Consider the following 20,455-nt stretch of genomic DNA (forward strand, 5'->3'; position numbering starts at 1 on the left):
TTGAGCAGTGAACATTTTCCCCTGGAGCCCTGGCTGCTGGGCTGCCCCTTTCTCTTGCTAAGGCACCTGCTTGAAGCCTGCTGTATTGTGTTTCCAGCAAAGAGCAAAACAAACGGCTGCCTCTTTGTTGTGGTGAGTCATGGGATCAATTGGTGAAAAGGTCAGGCTTTTGGGAAAGAGTTTTTGCTGGAGCCAGTGATGACAACTCTATCTACACAGAGTGAAAGCAATTGGGGGGGGGGGGGGCTGTGAGATACACCAAAGGAAATATTCACTGTTTGCAGAAACCAGCAGTGAAACAAATATCAGAGTGAGAAACAGACCTCAGTCCCACTCTCCGAGAATGTAACTCCTGCCACTTGAGACAATAATAGGAATATATCTGAGTCACCAAAATCAATGTACAGCCTGATCCTATCCTGTGCTGGAACAGGCAGGCCAACTGGCCTGCACTGTATCCAACACAGGGTAGGAGGTGGCAGCCACTCAACTCAGAGTAAGGGAATATTTATACTTTTACCCCATGTCACATGCCAGCCACCCATCTGGGGCTACTTGGATCTGTGCCAGCAAAATCAATGGATTGGATCTGAGCAGGCTTGTGTAATGCCAGGCTGCCCAGGAGGGGGGTTAGGATCTGGCCTAAGTCACCCAGGCTGGTCCCACCCACTCCTGCGCCTGGTCTGCTCACTGATCCACCCTCCCCCTGCCCCAAATGCCCCCATTCTGCCCTCCCGCCGCCCTCTCCAACCTCCCACACTGGCTGCCCTCAGCCAGCACAACCTTACCTTTTCCTGGCACTGCAGGGCCTGGATTCAGCCTCCCTGAGCTAGCACACGTTGTTGTGCTGGCTCAGCTGACACTTAAGTTTCAAAAGTACTTTGTAGAACAATCGCAACACTCTTGGGTTGGCATAAGGGACTTGCACCGGTTGAAGAGAAGGTAAAGATTGTGCTTTTATTTCAAGGAACCACCAGTAGCAAGTTCCCCATAAGGAATTGTTAGAAGTGGTGAAAAACCCAATTGTGGATAAGCAAAGATATGCTTGTTTTTACACATTTGTACATATTCACAGTTCTGTTCATTGTTTTTCTGATACGCATAATGTGCACAATGAAGCAGTTCAGGCAGGGGAGTATTATATAGAGAGGATCTTAATGTACTTCCTGGATTTCATTTCATTTATCTCTGCATTACATCTGTTACTTTCTTTCACAAAGGTTCAGTGAAAGCATTACAACCTGGCAGGTGGACCTTGCTCTTCACCAACATGCTAAAATGATTTCAATTGCCTCAAGTCTAGCAGCCGCACAACTTGAGTCCAGCTTAGGACCATCTTGGAAAAGACTGGCTTCCACAGAAATAGTAACAAATTAAGCAATAGATGTTCCATGTCACTGCTGTTTAATCCAATCTTCTTAGTATAAAGGGAAGGAGTCAGTTGACCCATGAGGTCCAGATCAGGGAATAATAGGGCAGGTCCTCTTATGGATTAGGAACTGGTTGAGGACCAGGAAACAGAGAGTGGGTGTCAATGGGCAATTTTCTCAGTGGAGAGGAGTGAAAAGTAATGTTTTGCCTGAAAACTGGAAGTAGCTTTAGATCAGAGATAAGGGTTTTGTAAACAAGCTGCCAAGGAGTTCAGAGGGGGCTGGGAGCCTCCAGGACCCTGCAGAAGGCCAGCGCTGCCCCCCCAGTAAATAAAAAGCCCCTTGAAAGTGGTAGTGCTGCAGTCTCTACAGCACGGTTGCTGCCATTGATGCAGGGCCACTACCCTTAAGGAGGAATGCTGTGCCTTCATTTCCCAAACCCACCAGTTTGGGAACCACTGGGCTAGTGTTCTGGGCTGTCCATGATGGATCAGGAGAGAGATCTTGGGGTGCTTGTGGACACTTGATGAATGTGTCGACACTGAGTGTGGTGACGATAAAGAAGGCCAATTTCATGCTCAGGATCGTTAAAAAGGGTATTGAGAATAAAATGGCCAGTATTCTAATGCCATTGTACAAATCGGTAGTAAGGCCACATTGGGAGTATTGTGTTCAGTTCTGGTCACCACATTTCAAAAAGGCTATACTGGAACTGGAAAAGGTGCAGAAGAGGGCAACCAAAGTGATTAGTCAGCCAGAGCACTTCCTTAATGAGGAAAGGGTAGCTTTGGGGCTCTAGACTAGAAAAAAAGGCCTCTGAGGTGGGACATGATTGAAATACACAGAATTATGCATGGGATGGATAGAGGGATGTTCTTTTTCCTCTCATTCAACACCAGAACCTGGGGATCCACTAAATCCACTAAAAGATCCACTAAAATTGAGTGTCAAGAGAGTTAGAAGACAAAAGAAAATATTTCTTTAACCAGCATGTAATTAATCCGTGGAACTCCTTGCCACAGGATGTGGTGATGGCATCTGGCCTAGAGACCTTTAAATGGGGAATGAACAGATTTCTGGAGGGAAAGTCCACCAAGGGTTACGAACCATGATGAATAAGTGCAACCTCCAGGTTTTAGAAGTAGGCTACCTCAGAATGCCAGATGCAAGGGAGTGGCAACAGGATACTGGTCTCTTGTTGTCTTGTGTGCTCCCTGAGGCATCTGGTGGGCCACTGTGAGATACAGGAAGCTGAATTAGATGGGTCTTTGGCCTGATCCAGTGGGGCTCTTCTTATTTTCTTATGTTCTAATAATCCACCACAGTTTATGAAAAGCGCAATGTAGTGTGCTAAGAGGCAGAGTCTTGTAAAAGATGAAAATATTGGAGAAAGTTCAAAGTAGTAAGCAGACCAAAATGCCTCCTCCACTAACTAGCTTTTGAGTTCTGATAAAGCCTCTTTTGCACACTGTTTTTAAGCCTAAAGAAAAGTAGCAGCAGGATATTGCTCATTTTTCAGAAACCAAGGCCTTTTTCCACTTTGATGTTAAACTAGTGTAAGATGATGAGTAGGTTAGGTACCAGTAGTTCAGTCTCCCAGAAACGTCATTCATCTTGAGAACAACTGTAAATCTGCTGAAATCTGCTTGAAACACAAACCCCAGATGAATAATAGAATATCAAAGAACCATCGCAAAACAGCCTGAAAACATCAGTTGTCCAATGCCTTGTTTGCAAGACAGTTGCTTTCTTCCTTGTGGGATTTATGATGTAAAGCCCATCAGAATAACATTAGAAGGAAATATCTCTCCTGGTTCCCAATGTGATTCATGTTTTAAATAAGAAGCATGATTCCCCCCATCTTTCTAGCTAATTAGCATGCTTGCATATTTAGCTCTGATTGTCGCCATGTGTTCTTTTTTCTGCTTAGATGAAAGTTTATGGAATGCTGGCACAATATAAAAAAGTAAAGGGAGGGGAGAATAGTCCATCAAATGTTTGCTCATGTAGTACATTCTCACAATATTCTCTCTCTCTCTCTCTCTCTCTCTCTCTCTCTCTCTCTCTCTCATACAAGAAATACACTATGTATAGGAAAGTTGGGGCCTGTAGTCACTTAAGGTAAACATTTTCATGTTGTGGGGGAGGGGCTTTGACTTAGTGGTCGGCCCCATGCGCGAGGTCCCAGGTTTGGTCCCTGGCATCTTCATTTAGGGCTGGAATTCTAGAAAGCTGTTGCCACTCAGTGGAGACAATACTGAACTTGACAGACTAATGGTCTGATTTGAATTGCCCAATCCTATCTCCTGCCAAGGTGCAGCATGCAGCCGCACCATGAAGGCACAGGGTGGTACTTCATATATTGGGAGGGGGTGACCTGAAGGCAAACTGGAAGTAAGTAAAAAACTTGTTTACTTTCCTCATCATAAGCCCACAGGCTGCCTAAGCATCTCCTTGGACTAATATTGCTGTTGTAAGTCCAAGGAGTAAAAAGGGCAGAGACTGGGCAAAGGGAAGGAGATAGAATTTCAAAGCATACTGATGCTGCCAAAATCCACCCTCCTTCCCCCAATCCACCAGTGGCTCCTCCTGCTCTCCCCCTCTCCACCCACAAAATGCCCTCCACCAACTTACCCAGTCTGTGCTGTGGTCTGAGGGCCAAGGCAGGGCAGCTCTGAAGGCTGCCACTGCTTTGGATTGGCTGGTGGGAGTGCACGCTGTGTGCCATCACAGGGCCTTTTACAAGAGCAGGATGAGCATCCTGGGGTGTCATTGTACTTTCACGGAAGTGCTCTGGCAAATTAGGCAGTCAGCCACGGCAAGGATCAAACACTGCTAAGGTGTTTATATGTATTATAGAATTGCAGCCAAGCAACCCATTCCTATCCCATCTATTTTGGCGGCTTATGTGGGAGGAGCGAAAAGGGGCAGGGAAGTTTTAAAAAGAGAGATACAATCTGGTGTGTGCCACTGCTGCCAGATCCACTCTCTCCAGCCTCCTCCCTGCCCCCAGTTCCTCCCCCATCTCCGCCCACTGCCTGCCCCCCGCACTGATTTACTGGCATTGGGGGCTCCCCTGAAACTCACAGGCAAAATGAAAACGTTACAGAAGACTAGTGGGTACGACTTACAGCTCAATCCTCTGATCCATTTACAACAGCAAAACTAGTGTCCCACTGGTGTAAAAGGCCCTGCGGCCACACAAAGACCACATTGCTGCCAGGCCATTTGAGGCTGCTGCCACCTGGTGGCTGCAGCAGTGGGTCCCTGTTGCTGTGGGCCCCAGACAGGACCAGATCAGTTATGCTAGAGCGGGGGAGGTAGTCTGTTTGCAGGGGGAATTATGAGTCAGAGTGGGGAAGAAACCAGGGCATATTGACAGCGGGCATCTTGAGAGCAGGAGGGGGTGGATCTGGTGGCAGTAACATTTGCCTTTTCCAATCTAACATGACCCTTGCCTCTCCTTGGACCTGTACCAGCAAAATGGCTAGTGTAGGACCAAGAAGACCCTTACATGAGTGGGCAAACAACTGGAAGGTAAGTAGAAAATATTTTTACAGGGAATTATCCATGGATTTTTCACCCGTGGTTCTATATCAATACAATGAGAAGGGCCATTTAAATTAAAGGGAAAAAGCCGTTTTAACAATAACCTCATTAATGCAAGAGAGGGCGGCCGGCTGACAATCTATCAATCATTCTCTTTCCAGGCACTTAGAACTGTTTCACTCCAAGGCAAGTGACCCCTTCCCTTTCCCTTGAGCACATGAAAGAAAGATAACTCAGGCCTACAAAATTGAGGGTCAGAAAAGTTTTTCCCAAACTTTATGGTGGTTTGATATGAATTTGGGGTGCCAGTTGCAAAAATGGCATCCGTTTTGCCCTATCACGTCTTGTTTTGGAGATAGTATAGCCTCTAGTATAGCCTCAATAGTGAATGGTTCAAGCAGCTTCCTCATGAGGAAGACATGGTGTAGGCTTCCTCATGAGGAAGCTGCTTGAACCATTCACTAAAGAGGCTATGCCATGTCTACAAAACTAGATGTGATAGGGTAAAACGGATGCCATTCTTGGAATCGGTATCCTAAATATACCCAGGAATTGGTGTAACGTTTAAGGAAGCAAAATGTGTGTTGGCCTGTGTAATCACTTTGCATTCTTTCCCGCTACTGGGTGAAGGAGGGGTCGCTCAGAGTGAAGCCTTTCTAAGTGCCTGGAGGGAGACTGATTGATGAATTGTCTGCCTAATGACTCTGTCTTACATTACAAAGGTCAGCAAGGCTGTTTTTAAATCGTCTAGCAAAGGGGCATTGTATTTTTTTAATGGATTTGCTTTAATGCAATTTTTGCCATCCATGTGAGTTCTGGGAATGGAATGCAAATAATGAGACTCAACCTGTACTCACCACTTGCAGGCTGTCTGATTGACCCCCCCCCCCGCCCATCATAATGGCCAGTGCACGCTCTGTTGGTGCTACTGCATGCTATAATGTGGCAAGGGATAGAACTGGGCTGTTAGGATGGTTCTTCCTGAGATGGAAAGTAGATGGTAGTGGATGGAAATCCATCTAGTAGTGGAAATTAGTGGAAATCCATCTACCAGCAACTGGGTTGCTTGTATGCCCAAATTTCTTTGATGTTTTCCCTGGTTTTTCTATAATAGTATATTTTAAAAATATATTATTCACTAAGATGATTATAGAATATAGTGCAGAGGAGACATAACTCAGTAGTATAGTGCCATGCTGCTGGACGACCTAGGGCAGAGACCAACATTGGCCCCACCCCATGCCATCCTCTGACGTCTCATTGGGAGCTACCACTAGTTCCAGTACTGACAGTTCAGGAATCAGCCTGTCATCCCCCCTCCCCCTGCAATGAGGTCAGTACCTGACCTGACTGAACCCTGATGTCACCCCTGGGTTGAGCAATTACTTTGCATGCTTTATTGCCCAGATGTAATCTTTGGTATTTCCCTGCCAGAAGCCCTAAAGAAGAGCCACTGCGACAGTCAGTATATAGACTATTGATTGAGCAATTGATGGACTCAGGGCAAGGTACATTCAATATTTTAAAACTGGCCCAGTAAATGATATTAGCTGCAGCCCTCCAAAATCTGTGCAGTTGGTTTCTTGTTTCCACCAAAACTTTGGGTCTGCCTTTCACAAATAACAGCCCCCCCCACCTACCCATCTCCTACCACAGCTTTGGTCAGTCTTCTCATTTCTGCTCCCTGGAATATATGAATAGTCACATCAGGTAGGCAGGAAAAACATTATACTGTACTTTGTAACGGGGTCTACCCTACTCCGTGACGTGCAGGGTACGCTCTTGTCTACAGCAAGCAATTTACATTCCTTTTATAGCTTCCCAAGAGTTGACTTTCCTCAGTTGACCTTGTTAAACTTTTCTTCATTAAGGCGATTTAATGGACGTGAAAAATGAACTGCTTCTTTACCCTGTGCATCAGGTCATTGGTGCAAGACCTTCTGCTTGTAAAGAAGAAATAAATGCTCCTGAGACATTTTCCATGAAGCAGGCCCTTCAGGCCCCCCCTTCTACTTGCTCTTGTTCGAGACTTCCTTGAAGATTCATTTTTATCAGGTTTTTATGGTTGCTTGTGTTTGTAATCTTTTAAGCAGCTGACTCAAGGCCAGTGCCTGGATGCTTGCAATTCCTGATTAAAAGAAAAAATTATCTTGCTTGAGGTACAACTGCTTGAGGTTTCATTTAGTTGGCAGTGAGAGTTGGATTGTATTTTTCTCCATCGATACATCTGAGCTGCTGCAAGAAGATATTGGCGTGGTCCCATTCCGCCCCTGCAAAGAGCTGCCAGGCCTTTTGATCCACCATCTTTGACGACTCTTCTTTGATTAGTTCCCAGGCCTTCTCTGCACTCTGGCATGCATCTTTTATTAAGCAAAAGCTGTTCCTGGCATGAAAGGGAGCTCCTGCTGTTCGTCTGTTCGTGAGGCTTTTAAAATGTTTGGCTGCATATGCTGAAAAAACTAGGGGGACAAAAATGAAGCCTGAATACTTCTGTCATGGTGACTCTGTTCTTCCAACCAAGTTAAGTCATGGCCAGATCACCACTGTACCCATTAAGAGGCCAAACTATTTTTACACACAGTCTATTTAAAGAAAATGGGTTCAGATAGAAAACAGATTTGCCAGAGCAAATTGGCTCCTTCCCCCAAAAGTGTTCCATCTTGCCTGGCACAAGGTACTCTGCCAGGGTGCTTCTACCACACCTCACCTTCACCTGCCTATTCAAACAAGCTGCACCAATTAAAAGCCAATGAACAAAGGAGAGAGTGGGAGAGGTTGGCCAAATGAAAAATTAATACATTAACAGTGCAATCTTATACATCTTTACTGAGAAATAAGTCCCACTGTGTTCAGTGTGACACACTGGCTTACTCCCAGGAAAGTGTGCATAGGATTGCAGCCTAAGGATCCAACCCTATCCAATTTTCCAGTGCTGGTGCTGCTGTGCCAATGGGGCATGCACTGCATCTTGTAGTGGGGCAGCAGTTACAGAGGCCTCCTCAAGGTATGGGAACATTTGTTCTCTTACCTTGGGGCTGCATTGTGGCTGTACCGCTGCTGGAAAATTGGATAGGATTGGGCCCTTAGCCTTCCCCAAGAGCAGATTTTCTTTTTTAAAAAAAAAATTCTCTTGCCCCATTACAGATTTTATCTGCTATAGTCACCATCTTTGAACTCTTATTCAGAGGGGAGAAACAAACACATCATTATATAAGAATGGAGCCCAGTGCTACAACCGTGATTTATATATAATACAAACACTTGATAAATGTACCAAGATGGTTCTAAGTCTTCCCGCATGTTACTTTGATGCAGCTGTTTGCAGTCCTGGCCAAGAAGGCAAGTTGGAAGCAGAATGGAAAAGGATCATTGCCATTTGTAGACATCCCACTTTTGTTTGCTAAAAAAGAGGGAAAGGAATGTGGGTGTCCAACTGACCTCCCACTGTCTCCCAAAACCTGGTGGTAAATGACCTGATTTCAGGGGATGTGTCTCAGCCTCATGGAGAATCTGACCAGCTCAAAGTTGACATTTTGAAAAAAAAGGTTTTTTGGTATGCTGAAGAGAAGTGAGCAGCTTGCTTTTTGACTGTTCTGATTGTATTTGGCTGCTATTTTTATACTGGATTTATTGTTGTGCCTGTAGTTTCAATTACTGCATTTTGTATTACTATTTTTATGTGGTTTATTGTCTAGTTTTCTTGTTTTTGTATTTCAACAGGTAGTACTGTACATACATCCTCCACACCCACACACCCATACCCACTCACACAAGTTGATATTTCTAGTTTTGTTGAACTCACTCACTCACTCACTCACTCACTCACTCACTCACTCACTCACTCACTCACTCACTCACTCAGGGCACAATCCTAACCATGACTACTCAGAAGTAAGTTCTATTTTGTTCAGTGGGGCTTACTCTCAGGAAAGTGTGGTTAGGACTGCTGCCTCACTCACTTTAATATTTATTTTAATAAAAGTTTGGTTAAACACAATCAGCTGACCCTACCCCAAAAGAAATGGCAGGACATTGGATGATGTTGCTGGATGTTGGATGATAGTGACAGGGAGTCCTTGCGCTCAGTCTAAACTAGTGGAACTACACTGCATGACAGGTGGTACTTGACCTCACTGCTATGATGACCATGCACTACTGTCTTGCTCCTGCTGGAAGTAGGGACAGTGGTGCATCAGTGGGCACAATGTGGCTTGTGCAGCTGCCTGACACTACAAAAGAGGCATGGCTTGTGGTGGGAGAATGCAGAGTGAAGCCCCAAGTTGCCTGCTCCTGTACAAGTGACTTACCCATGGTGAAAATGGTGGTACTTGTCAACGTGATGCTGACAAAAATGGTCAAAAATCCACAACCACAATGATTGCTTCAGGGTCACAGTTTGTTATTGTACCAGTGAGAGCATCTAATGTGGCATAAGTAACACAACTAAGGGGGTGCAGGGGGTAGCAACTGCACCAGGCAACAAGCTTTAGGGGGGCAACAAGCTGAGCTTGACACTGGTGTCCCAAATTGTGAAAATTTGGGTAGGAGGTCTGGCTCAGTTGGTAGAGCTGCCGCCTTGTATGCCTGAAGATCTGAGGCTGCCAGTTCAAAACAACTGGAAGTACCCGAGAACTGACAACATGCTGATATACTGATGAGCTGACCCTCGGTGGCAGAGAGGAGTTGCTGTCAAGTGGAGCGTGGGAGGCAAAGGGCCAGAGAGAGGCCAGACTGGGAAGGAATCCATCTGGAACAAGGAGTTCTATGAAAGACTAGAACTATTCAATTGTAAAAATCCCTACGGGGGTTTAGAACAGCCTGCCTATGTAAACCGCCTTGGATTAAAGTCTGAAGAGAAATCTGATGACCAAAGAAAGGCGGTATATAAATACCTGTATAAATATATAAATAAATAAACCTTGGTATATACAAGTAATACCATCATGTTATATATCATTAGAAAGGTAATTTAATGCAGAATGCAATGAAACAAACCACACTGGAATATCTGTATTCTATCAAATGGTATGGCCAATTAACCAGAAAATGAAAACACAACTGCCTTATGGAACAAAAAGTGGATTTTCTTAACTCAAACCTGACCTATGAGACTGATTGTTCTGAGAGCCAATGAGATGTTATTATGATGCAGCATGGAACCAATAAGGTGTTAATATGAGTTAGCTTTCATTTCCAGGTATCTTAATACAGTTACCGCTGCTAACTGGGTAAAGAGGCACTTTTTCCGAATGGTGCTCTTCTTATATTTAGTAGGGGAAGAAAAACCATCCCTCTTCACCCCAGCACAGTCTGTCAAACCAATAAGGGGCACACTTTTTATTTATTTACCTAATTAATTTAATGTGATTTAGTAATGGAGGGGAAGCTACAAAATCTTTGACCCCAGGTAGCAGACAGATGCCTTAGCTATGCCACTGGCTGGGGGGAGGCAGCAGAGCAAGTGGGTGGTGAGTTGCTGGAGGTGGAGGTGATTTTTCCCTCAAATGACATCATTTCTGGTTGTGACATCACTTCCAGGGCATCATTTTGAGCTGAACATGGGGCTACACAATCATTAGCTATGGCACTGTGTGACATCAGGGACTGGGTGCAGGGTGTTATTGGGGGAACATGCAGGGCTTTGCCCTAAGGCCCCCACCAACCTGGCTCCAGCACTAGGTTAGCCCCAAGAAGCACACGCATTCCCACAATCCAACTGAAACTTTGAACAATTCCTTTGAGAAGGATCTGTTTGGGGCTGGACTTGGTTTCATTAAGTGCCATTTTGGTCACCTCCCAAACAGATCAATGCTTCGCCCACTGCCCCACCAGCTCACTTAACCCATCTTTATTAGCCACAAAGTCCCTGTAACAATCCACTGTGCTAACTGCCAGAGAAAGCTACCAGGCATATGAGGAAGAGGAAAAGTAATGGACTGTTGCTTTTTGGCATTCCAGTACCAATGGGGGCGGAGGAGAGGAAAGGATAGGCTTGGGCTCTTAATCCATTAATAGATGCTGTATGTTGGTTCACTCATAGTATTCATAATGGTGTTTCCAATCAAACTCTTTGCTGCATTTTTTTTCCTGAGATCACCATAGACCTTACTCAGTTACCATCGTACCAGAAAATGAAATAAATGAAAGTGTTTACATTTGTTGAAAGATGTTAAATGTGACTGTGTTAGGTTTCCTTTGATTCACCAGTGAACATATAGTGCCATCTAGGCCTCATTATTGGAAAAATGTCCACACTCTCCGCCCTACCAAAACAGATCTTTTTCTGTGTTCTTAATTATAAGAAAAAAAGGCTAAAAACTTTCTAGCTAACTCCATGTCACGTATGAGTTTCCCTTGCTGATGACTGGGCCCTGGAGCATTAAACTATAAGTGCGCAAAGCAGTACCCTAAAAGATGTGGGATGAAGTCCTTCAAGATTCTGTGAAATAGTTCTCCATGTAGACTCTACTCAGTTCAACTGAGGATGAGTGGGAGAGCTCCAGGGCCAGTGCTGTCATAATATGTCCTCATTTTTGTCCAGCTGGTTTCAGGGAAGGGGCTGTAGCTTGTTGGTAGAGTGCCTGCTTTACCAGTTTCAATCCCTGGCATCTCCAGGAAGAGGTGAGAAAGATCACCCATCTGAAAGTTGACTGTCAGTCAACATGGACAATAGTCACTTAGATGAACCAATTGGTCTGACTCAGTGTAAGACATTTTCATGCGAAATGTTGTCAGATGCAAGGGAGGGCACCAGGATGAGGTCTCTTGTTATCTGGTGTGCTCCCTGGGGCATTTGGTGGGCCACTGTGAGATACAGGAAGCTGGACTAGATGGGCCTATGGCCTGATCCAGTGGGGCTGTTCTTATGTTCTTATGATTGTTGTTGGATCCAAATGTTGTTGGATCCTATGCATGTATCCCAGCACTGCATACAGCGAGTCTCCTAATTCATATGTCCAGGAACCATGCACAAGAGCATTTGCATACCAACATAATCTTGGTCCCACAGGGTAATGGAAATCGATTCTTGATGCATAGGATGATGTCAGATTTCAAAAACAATTTGCTTTTGGGGTGGATTCTGGAATTCAGGCTTTTGGGGGGGGGGAATCATGTGCTTTGGAAAAGATTTGGAGTGAGTCCAGAAAGTCCAAGCACATCTTAGGCTAAGTCTTAGTAGACCCAGATTGAAGCCTATTGCATGAAACTTGTAATGCTATAAGTCACATCAGAGCACATATTGTGCCGTCACTTGCACCAACAGTCCCCTCCTTCTGTGGGAATGGAGGGATATGCAAATCTACGGTCATTTGTCTCATTATTCAATCACAAGTTGTAACTTGCCATCACCAAAAAATGCTCTGTCTTTTTTTTTTTTCTATTGGTACTTTGGCATTTGATATTATTGTGTGTGCGCACATTTTCACACAACTTCTTGGGAACCACAGTGTGGGATGCAGGAAGACACTGTTCTGCATGTGTCATCTGTATTCAAAAGTAAGGTGTGGAGATGTGGGAGTTCTGTTGGAATCACATCAGATTCATTCAGAAAATAAGCTGAGCTACTTTTAAAAAAAAAAGAAGAGAAAAATAGAAATAGCTAATTTTTTTTCTGAGACAATCCAAATTCAAGAAACTAAAGGATATTAGCAGTAGTTCCCCAGCAAATGTTTCAACACAGATACAGTTCTTTCTACTGCTACATACTTCTGTGATTCAAAAGAAGGTTCTCTGAAAGGTCACTGATTCCCATGGTATATTTTTAGAATTCATTCATGCATATTATCTGATATGATTTTTGACCTCCCATATAGGGACACAGCTAAATATAAAATTGTACTGCAAACAAGCACACTTCCCTATAGGCATACTAGGTCTGTGTCATTTTTTCACCTAACAATGAAAGATTCAAATACTGTACAGGTGACTTCCCCACAGGTGCTCATTCTTTCCATCCTTCTTCCTACCAGCCACACTCACTTACCACTCAAGGGAGGGAATTATACCCCACTTCTCCTATTCATCTCATACAGGTAAGAGAAGATGCCAAACTGCATCCGTTTGGGATCTATTCCCTTTTTGTGCAATGTTTTACTAATGTCCATGTGTATTTGGGTGCATCACTAAAACACTGTGCACAAAAAGAATTCTGGTGTAATAATACACACACATTCACAACGATATTCGTTTTTTTGCAATCAAGTTTCCCTTGATTACAAATCTTAGGGAATCTTAGGGAATATGCAATCTTAGGGAAATGATAGTATTTCAGTATCCTAGGAGCATCCACCAGCCACACAAGTACTGAGAGGACCACTGTCACCTCTGGCCAGCATCACAGCTGCCTTCTGCCAGCAGCTTAAACCCAAACCATGTTGGGGGCCACCAATGTAGAAGAATGCCCACTGGACAGCACTTTTCCCAGAGCCCCCACAAATCTGGTCTTATTTGCAGTGTTTTATTCATGTGCACATGGTCATGAGGGAGGGAGAAGTAAAAACTCCCCACACATACACTCTTCTGACATCACCACTGCTGGAAGAAAAAAAAAACCCAGGAAGGTGGAGAATTGGCAAGGAAGAAGTGGAGAATATCTCCATGATGTCCTGGATTGGCACAGAGTTCTTTGGAGGGGCGAAGGATGTGTGGGAAGAACTTGGATAATTTTGGAGCACTGCTGGGATGAGCTCTCAGCAGCTCACCCACTTCTACTTCTATGGTTGTCTGAAGAGAATCTGGGCAGTAGCATTGGGAAGAAGCAAGGCACACAGCCTGTGGATGTGACCTCCCCACTTGTCCTTGGATCTCTTTTGAATGCACAAACCAACATACAAGAGGGTAGTCCTTTGCTGCCATATGGAATGTGGGGTTAAGGCTGTATTTCAGTGCCTTTCTCCCAGCCTAGGATGACCCATTATGTAGCAACCTTCAATGCTGGGTTAATTGCAGGAAGGATAACTGGAAGAGAAGCACCCCAAAACTGATGCACCCTTTCACTTTGCTGTCTTGCTTTTGGGTAGCACTGGTTTGAGAAGTTTTAAGGCGGCAAGAGGCATTTGCTCTTCCTCTGGTTGAAATAAGTGTGCCCAGAAAAGAGGGAAAGATTTATTTAAGGGAGAGGGGAAGGTTTATTTAAGGGGGGAATGAAGACAGAGACAGCTGGGGTGGTCCAATCATGAGATGATCTGATGTGGCTTCCATCAGTGGCAGATTGGGAGTGGGAAGCATATTCAGGTTGCCCTCTGCCCTGAATCTGCCAATTTTCCTCATTGTAGATGCAAGCTGCTTCTTGCCTGCTCACCTCCTTGCCATGGTTTCCTCAAAGGTGGACACACAGGACTTGTGGTTTTATTTACAGAGACCAAAAGAATGAATGAACTCCTTCATTTGCAATGTTCCTTTAAATAAAACTGGAAGTGCCGCACTGCAGGTTTGAGGAAATTGTGCAAGGAGCACAGTTAGGGGCTCCCCCTACCCCCTCATGCCATTGCAAAGGTGGTGGCTGCCATCACTACATGGGATGGCATTCAAGGTCTACCACTCTTGCAAACAGTTAAAGATCCTGAGATCATAGGGAAAGCACACACACACAAAATGTTCTGACTAAACATTCTTTATGTAAGTTTGGTTTCTCCTAGGACAGATGAGAGGCTTCTCCCAGCACTGGAGAGATAGAAAACCTGGCAAATGAAGCCTGTCCTGTCATGTATCAACATTTCCCCTGATCTGATGAAAAGCCAACTTGCCCCAACTCCAGCTGATCACCTCCATTTTTCTTGTTTCTGGGAAGCTTTGCATCATAAGCTCAACTTGCTAAAACTTAGCAGAACTCAAATTTTCTTCTTGCCTAGTCGGGTGGATTAACTGGAACCAATGACCAGGTGAGAGCTAAACCCACCAGTCAGGGTCTGTTGGTCAGGCAGCTTTGTCTCAACCAACAATGCCAAATATCCTGGGGCTCTCGCTACACACCCTAATTACCCCTAATGCAGTGGTATTCAAACTGAGGCTTCGCAATGCCCCAGCCTGAAGACCCTGGCCTCTGCTTCCTTAAGGGGCGGGAGCAGGGGGGAAGGCAGTGACCCAATCCCCGTCGCTGCAGAAAGTGAAAATGGAGCAATCATGCTACACTTCAGCAAAACCGGAATCCCACCAGCAACTGTTACCCTGCACATGCCCAATCTCGTCTGATCTCGGAAGCTAAGCAGGGTGAGGCCTGGTTAGTACTTGGATGGGAGACCGCCTGGGAATACCAGTTGCTGTGGGCTTATACCATAGTCTTTTGAGACTGAAGGTTGCCAACCAACCAGAAAACCATGATTGCTCTACTTTCACTTTCTGCATGCTTGGGAGCCCTGCAGATGCTTGTGTAGGGCTCCCCGCACCCCCGGGAAGCTGCTGCAGGGACTGGTACATCCCAGTCCCTGCAGCCCCCCTGAGTGATGCGATCCTGGGGATTGCGTCGCTGCCTGCTGCCTTCCCCCTGCCCCACCCGGCTGCCTCCCTCCCCTCCCCTGCAAGCACTTACCGCAGCTTTCAAACTCCCTGAGAGTTTGAAAACCACAGGCCTAATGGTATCTACCACAAGGCACCAGTGAGGGGGACAGGTTGACTCAGCTACACCAGCATCAGAGTGTACATGGATTGGTGCTTATCACTGAAAACAATGCCTGCTCATTCCAGATACTCACTCCATGAACTGCTGGGACTGCTTTTTCCATGTTCTCAAGTTGCCCAAACATATTCCCCAGTTTTTCTGCCATCACTGAAGATCTTTAGCCTGTGCTCCATGTATCCTTTCTTATCCTCCTAGACCCCATGAGGATGCTGCATCCTGCTGAATGAAAGTCGGCTAGACCCCGTTCCTTGCTAGCAGAACCAAGCATACTTGTCAGGTTGGGTTACGGCCTGCCCGGTGTAACAGAATTCAGAGATGGTGAACTTTACCACTAGTAGATCTACTCAGCAGAAGAAAGGTTGTAGCTTGCCATGTTAGGGCACATGCTACAGTCCTTCTCCCTCGAATCAAGAGAAAATAGGGACAGTGGCAATGTAGTATTATGAATAAAATGGGAATTGCTTAGAAAGATCTCATCCATTTCAGCTGAGCACAGCTGTTCAGGGATAATTGATTTTTAATTGCTGTCAACTCATATCTCTTTAATGCAATGTGCCATAATTCCTACTATTGCATCTCCAAATTTCATAGACATCTGGGTGGCTGTGCTCAAGTCTTGCTCCTTTTAGTCATCATTTCTATTGTTCTCATAAAAGAGATGCCAGCAAACCTCGATAAACTCAGGCCCAGACAGAAGCTTTCAGGCTCCTAATGCTCACCTCAAAAAGAAGACGAGCATTATGAGGCCCCCAAATTCTTCGCAGGTTTAAATTTTGAGCTGGAGAAGAATTTCAGGTTTACTCCCTTACCTCCCACTTAACTCCCCACTTCTCCAGACTCCCTTCCCTTTTCCCTTAAACAACTTACCCAGCTAGGCTAACAGCAGTGGTTCTCTCCTTCCTCCTATCCAGGATGAAAAATATCAGTACACTGGGATGTAGGGTTACCCCAATCTACCAAAAACGACCTAATTTTTCTACCATATGGGTTTTTTCTGAGATGGATGAACAGCAGAGATTACTCTCAGGCCTGCCATCTACCCCTCTAGCCCTTAACTCTACCCTGGTATCAGATTCACCCCTTCCCCCATTTTTCAAGGGTTGGCAGACTTGAAAATCACCCGATCCTACCTCAGAAATCTCAGATTACTGGAGACACCTGTCCCAGCAAACTTACTGAGATCACATTAATTGCCACATAAAATAAGCCAAACTATTCCTGCCATCAGGAATTGCTTGGCTTATCCCCTCCTTGGTATTGGCAACCTTCAGTCTTGAAAGACTATGGTATCGCGCTCTGAAAGGTGGTTCTGGAACAGCGTCTAGTGTGGCTGAAAAGGCCAATCCGGGAGTGACAACCCTTCCACACCGGGAGCAGGTGCAGTCTGTCCCTGGTCTGTCTCCCTGGCTATGGGCCTTCCTTCTTTGCCTCTTTGCCTCAGACTGCTGGCAAAGTGTCTCTTCAAACTGGGAAAGGCCATGCTGCACAGCCTGCCTCCAAGCGGGCTGCTCAGAGGCCAGAGTTTCCCACTTGTTGAGGTCCATCCCTAAGGCCTTCAGATCCCTCTTGCAGATGTCCTTGTATCGCAGCTGTGGTCTACCTGTAGGGCGCTTTCCATGCACGAGTTCTCCATAGAGGAGATCCTTTGGGATCCGGCCATCATCCATTCTCACGACATGACCGAGCCAACGCAGGCGTCTCTGTTTCAGCAGTGCATACATGCTAGGGAAGGATTCCCCTCCTTACTTTTGAGCAAACATGATCAAAAAAGCCTGTAAGAATGTTTTGGAAATAACAATAAGATGCATGCAATCGACTTACATCATTTGTGCAAATTGTGTTCTAGGTACTGTTAGAAGACCTGTTAGATCTGCTTCTTTTACAGAAATAAGATTATTGTTGTTGTTCTTTCCAAAGTTGCTAGTACCATATGGGTTAGCATATGGGGCACAGCAATTGTTAGAATCCCTCACTCCCTGGAAGTGTGAAGAAAGATAATTTTGGTGAAGGGAATGCCCTTTCAAAAGGACATGATTTAAAAACTCAGCCAGCACAATAACACTACTGACTTCTCAGATATTGTTGAACATATACAGTGTGCATCATTCTAATCATGTCCCAATGGGATCGATTTGGAGAAAAAAAATGCATACAGCAGACTTTAAGTTGAAGCTGAATCATTGAAAAAAACCCTGTTCTCCATCCCCAGCTAAGTAGTGAAGATGAGACCCAGTGGCATAGCTAGAAGGGGTGCAAATCACTAAGTTTTGCAGGAGCCTAAACACAGCATGCAAGAGGCCCCTCCTCCTCCCCTTTGGAGTCATTCCAGGCAGTGGAGCAAAACGGCATTCTTATAGGTGAATACCTCCATTTTGCTCCCACCACCTGGAATGGCTCTGAAGGGGAGTGGGCCACTTGTACACTGCACTGAGGCTCCTTGCAAAACTTAGTGCTTTGCACACCCTCCAGCTATGTCACTAATGTGACCAAATGTAAATGCACATTCTAACAGTGTAGGAGTTAAGGGCACAATCCTAACTGTGCCCTAGGACGGTGCAAGTCCCTTGTGGCACAGGAATGTGCACTGGCCCACAGAGGGTGCGTCCAGGCTCTGCACGGACTTGGGGAGGGAGGGTTGCGTTGGCTGAGTTCGGTCGATGCAGGGGTCTGGGGAGGGGGGGAGGAGGCAGGGAAGAGGCAGAAGGGAGGCGTTCCCATGTGGGGGAAGGTGGGTGGAGTGCAGTCCTCGGGACAGGTGGAGCGGGAGGCAGGGCTGGGACTTAGCTGTTATGTCAGATCCCAACTCCATTCCCCGAGCAGTGCAGAGTGGCTTGAAGCAGCTCCATTCTCCTCCTGAGGTGGCACAAGTCTGAGGAAACCCTTTGGAGCTATGGTGGCTTATCCGGGGGTAAAGGAAAGAGTTTCCCCTTGCCTCTGGCTGAGCCACTTCTGGCCCCAATCTTGCACTGGATACAGTGCAGGCCTCTTGGCCTGCCTGTTCCAGTGCAAGATAGGATTGTGCTGCATGTTGCCCAAATATCCGAATTCCTGTCATACCTTAATATGGACAAGAAAACAACAGGGACTTATAAATTAATGGGAATCGACAAAGGTTGCAATCATACAAATACTTAATTTTACTTGGGAATAAACCCAGCTGAAACTAATGGGAGTCACTTCTGAGTAAACATGAGTAGGTTTGGATTGCACCTGTGGATCATGTCTGAAGTTGGCTGCTATGCTACTGAAAGTTTTCTGTTGTCAAAGGATGCCTGAAATAAAGAAAAAATGCTGGTGTGTAGGCTGTACTTGTCATCTCGATTGCGAACTGGCAAGAAATGTTAGGATCTATTCGCTTGGGAAAAATATTCTGCACAAATCTCCTCCCCCCCAAACAGGTCTACCCCAGAAAGTATATTTCACACTGTATTTTATTCAGTAGCAACATGAAAATCAAAGGATGAAATGACTGCCATTTTGAAACACACATTTTTTTGCCAGTGAGAAAAGTTGACTGGGAAAGTTGAACAGGGAAAGCAAACGGAAGGTACAAGAGACAATGCTGCCAAGTTAAATAATAATAATAATAATAATAATAATAATAATAATAATAATAATAACAACAACAGATATTTATATACCGCCTTTCTTGGTCTTTATTCAAGACTTTATTCAAGGCGGTTTACATAGGCAGGCTTTATTTAAATCCCTTATTAAATAGGGATTTTTACAATTTGAAAGAAGGTTCTTTCTTTCAAGAACCACTACATTCAAGGTGTTTCATTCCGATCTGGCTTCACATTCTGGCCTCCATCCTCCCACGCTCAGAGCAGATGGAATTGCTCGGCTTCAGCTTGTCAGCTGCTTCAAGGTCACACGGTGCCGGTGGCCTCGAACTGGCGACCTTGTGGATGTTATCTTCAGGCAGACCGAGGCTCTACCCTCTAGACCAGACCTCCTGCCCTGGTTAATGATAGTTAATGATAGTTTCATCATTTATGTAAACAATACTACCTTTTCAATAGCCACATAAACAGGAAAAGGAAGACAGAGGTGACTAACAAATTGCCATGGCTGTGCATTAAATTCAGTGAACATTAGAGTTGGGCATGCAGTGAGGTGGTCATTTGATTGTTCCGCTACATCTTGAGATAAATTTTCAGCATGGAGTGCATTCAGTTTTTCCATTCACCTCTCTCTGGCCTGAACATGTATCTGGCTGCATAACAGGGATGTGCTCCAGTCACTGAGCCCAAGTTGCAAGTCAAGTCACTGACCTCCTGACTAGTCTCAATTTGTGAGTCATAGCACGTGGCCATTGCAATTTACCCTGAGCCACTTATAAAGTCATGTGGACTTGAGTTATGAATCTGGTGTGACTCCACAGAAAAAAGAGAGGGTGTGTGTGTGTGTGTGTGTGTGTGTGTGTGTGTGAGAGAGAGAGAGAGAGAGAGAGAGAGAGAGAGAGAGAGAGAGAGAGTTTTCATTTAATAATCCCCTGATTTTCCCATCCCATATGTGGTCAGCAATGTGTTGAAGTCCTTCACTTCAACCACCATTTTCAATACATTTATGTAAACAAAAGCCATGATGTTATTTGAGTGAGTGTAGTCATTTGTTCCTATTGCAAGAACCCACTACCCCATCCATTTGGCTCCCCTTCCCTTCCCTCATCCAGAAAAAAAAAATCAGGCCATCCATTTGTCCAATTATCCATTCCTAGATTGCCTAGAGAGACCACTCCCCCATGTCCTGGTTGCACCCACCTTCTTCTCCCCCAGCCTTGTGCGGTCAAAAACAAACAAGTCTCCCTCCTGCCCTCTACCTACCCAGCCCCCACCTCCTGGAACAAGCCTTCCCTCCTCCCACCATGTATGCTGCTGCGGTCCTTCTGGATACTGGTTTCTGGATTGGCCAT

At 45.2% G+C, this 20,455-nt stretch overlaps 1 long non-coding RNA gene and 1 pseudogene across 1 annotated transcript in view; one reads left to right on the forward strand and one right to left on the reverse strand.

The window, feature by feature from the left end:
• Positions 1–20,455, reverse strand: part of LOC136641499 (uncharacterized) — a 38,826-nt gene that overhangs the window by 9,473 nt on the left and 8,898 nt on the right. The gene's annotated exons all lie outside the window — the stretch shown is intronic.
• LOC136642830 (5S ribosomal RNA) lies at positions 15,067–15,187 on the forward strand (annotated as a pseudogene).

This window comes from Tiliqua scincoides, chromosome 2 (assembly GCF_035046505.1).
Source record: "Tiliqua scincoides isolate rTilSci1 chromosome 2, rTilSci1.hap2, whole genome shotgun sequence".
Lineage (NCBI taxonomy): Eukaryota > Metazoa > Chordata > Lepidosauria > Squamata > Scincidae > Tiliqua > Tiliqua scincoides.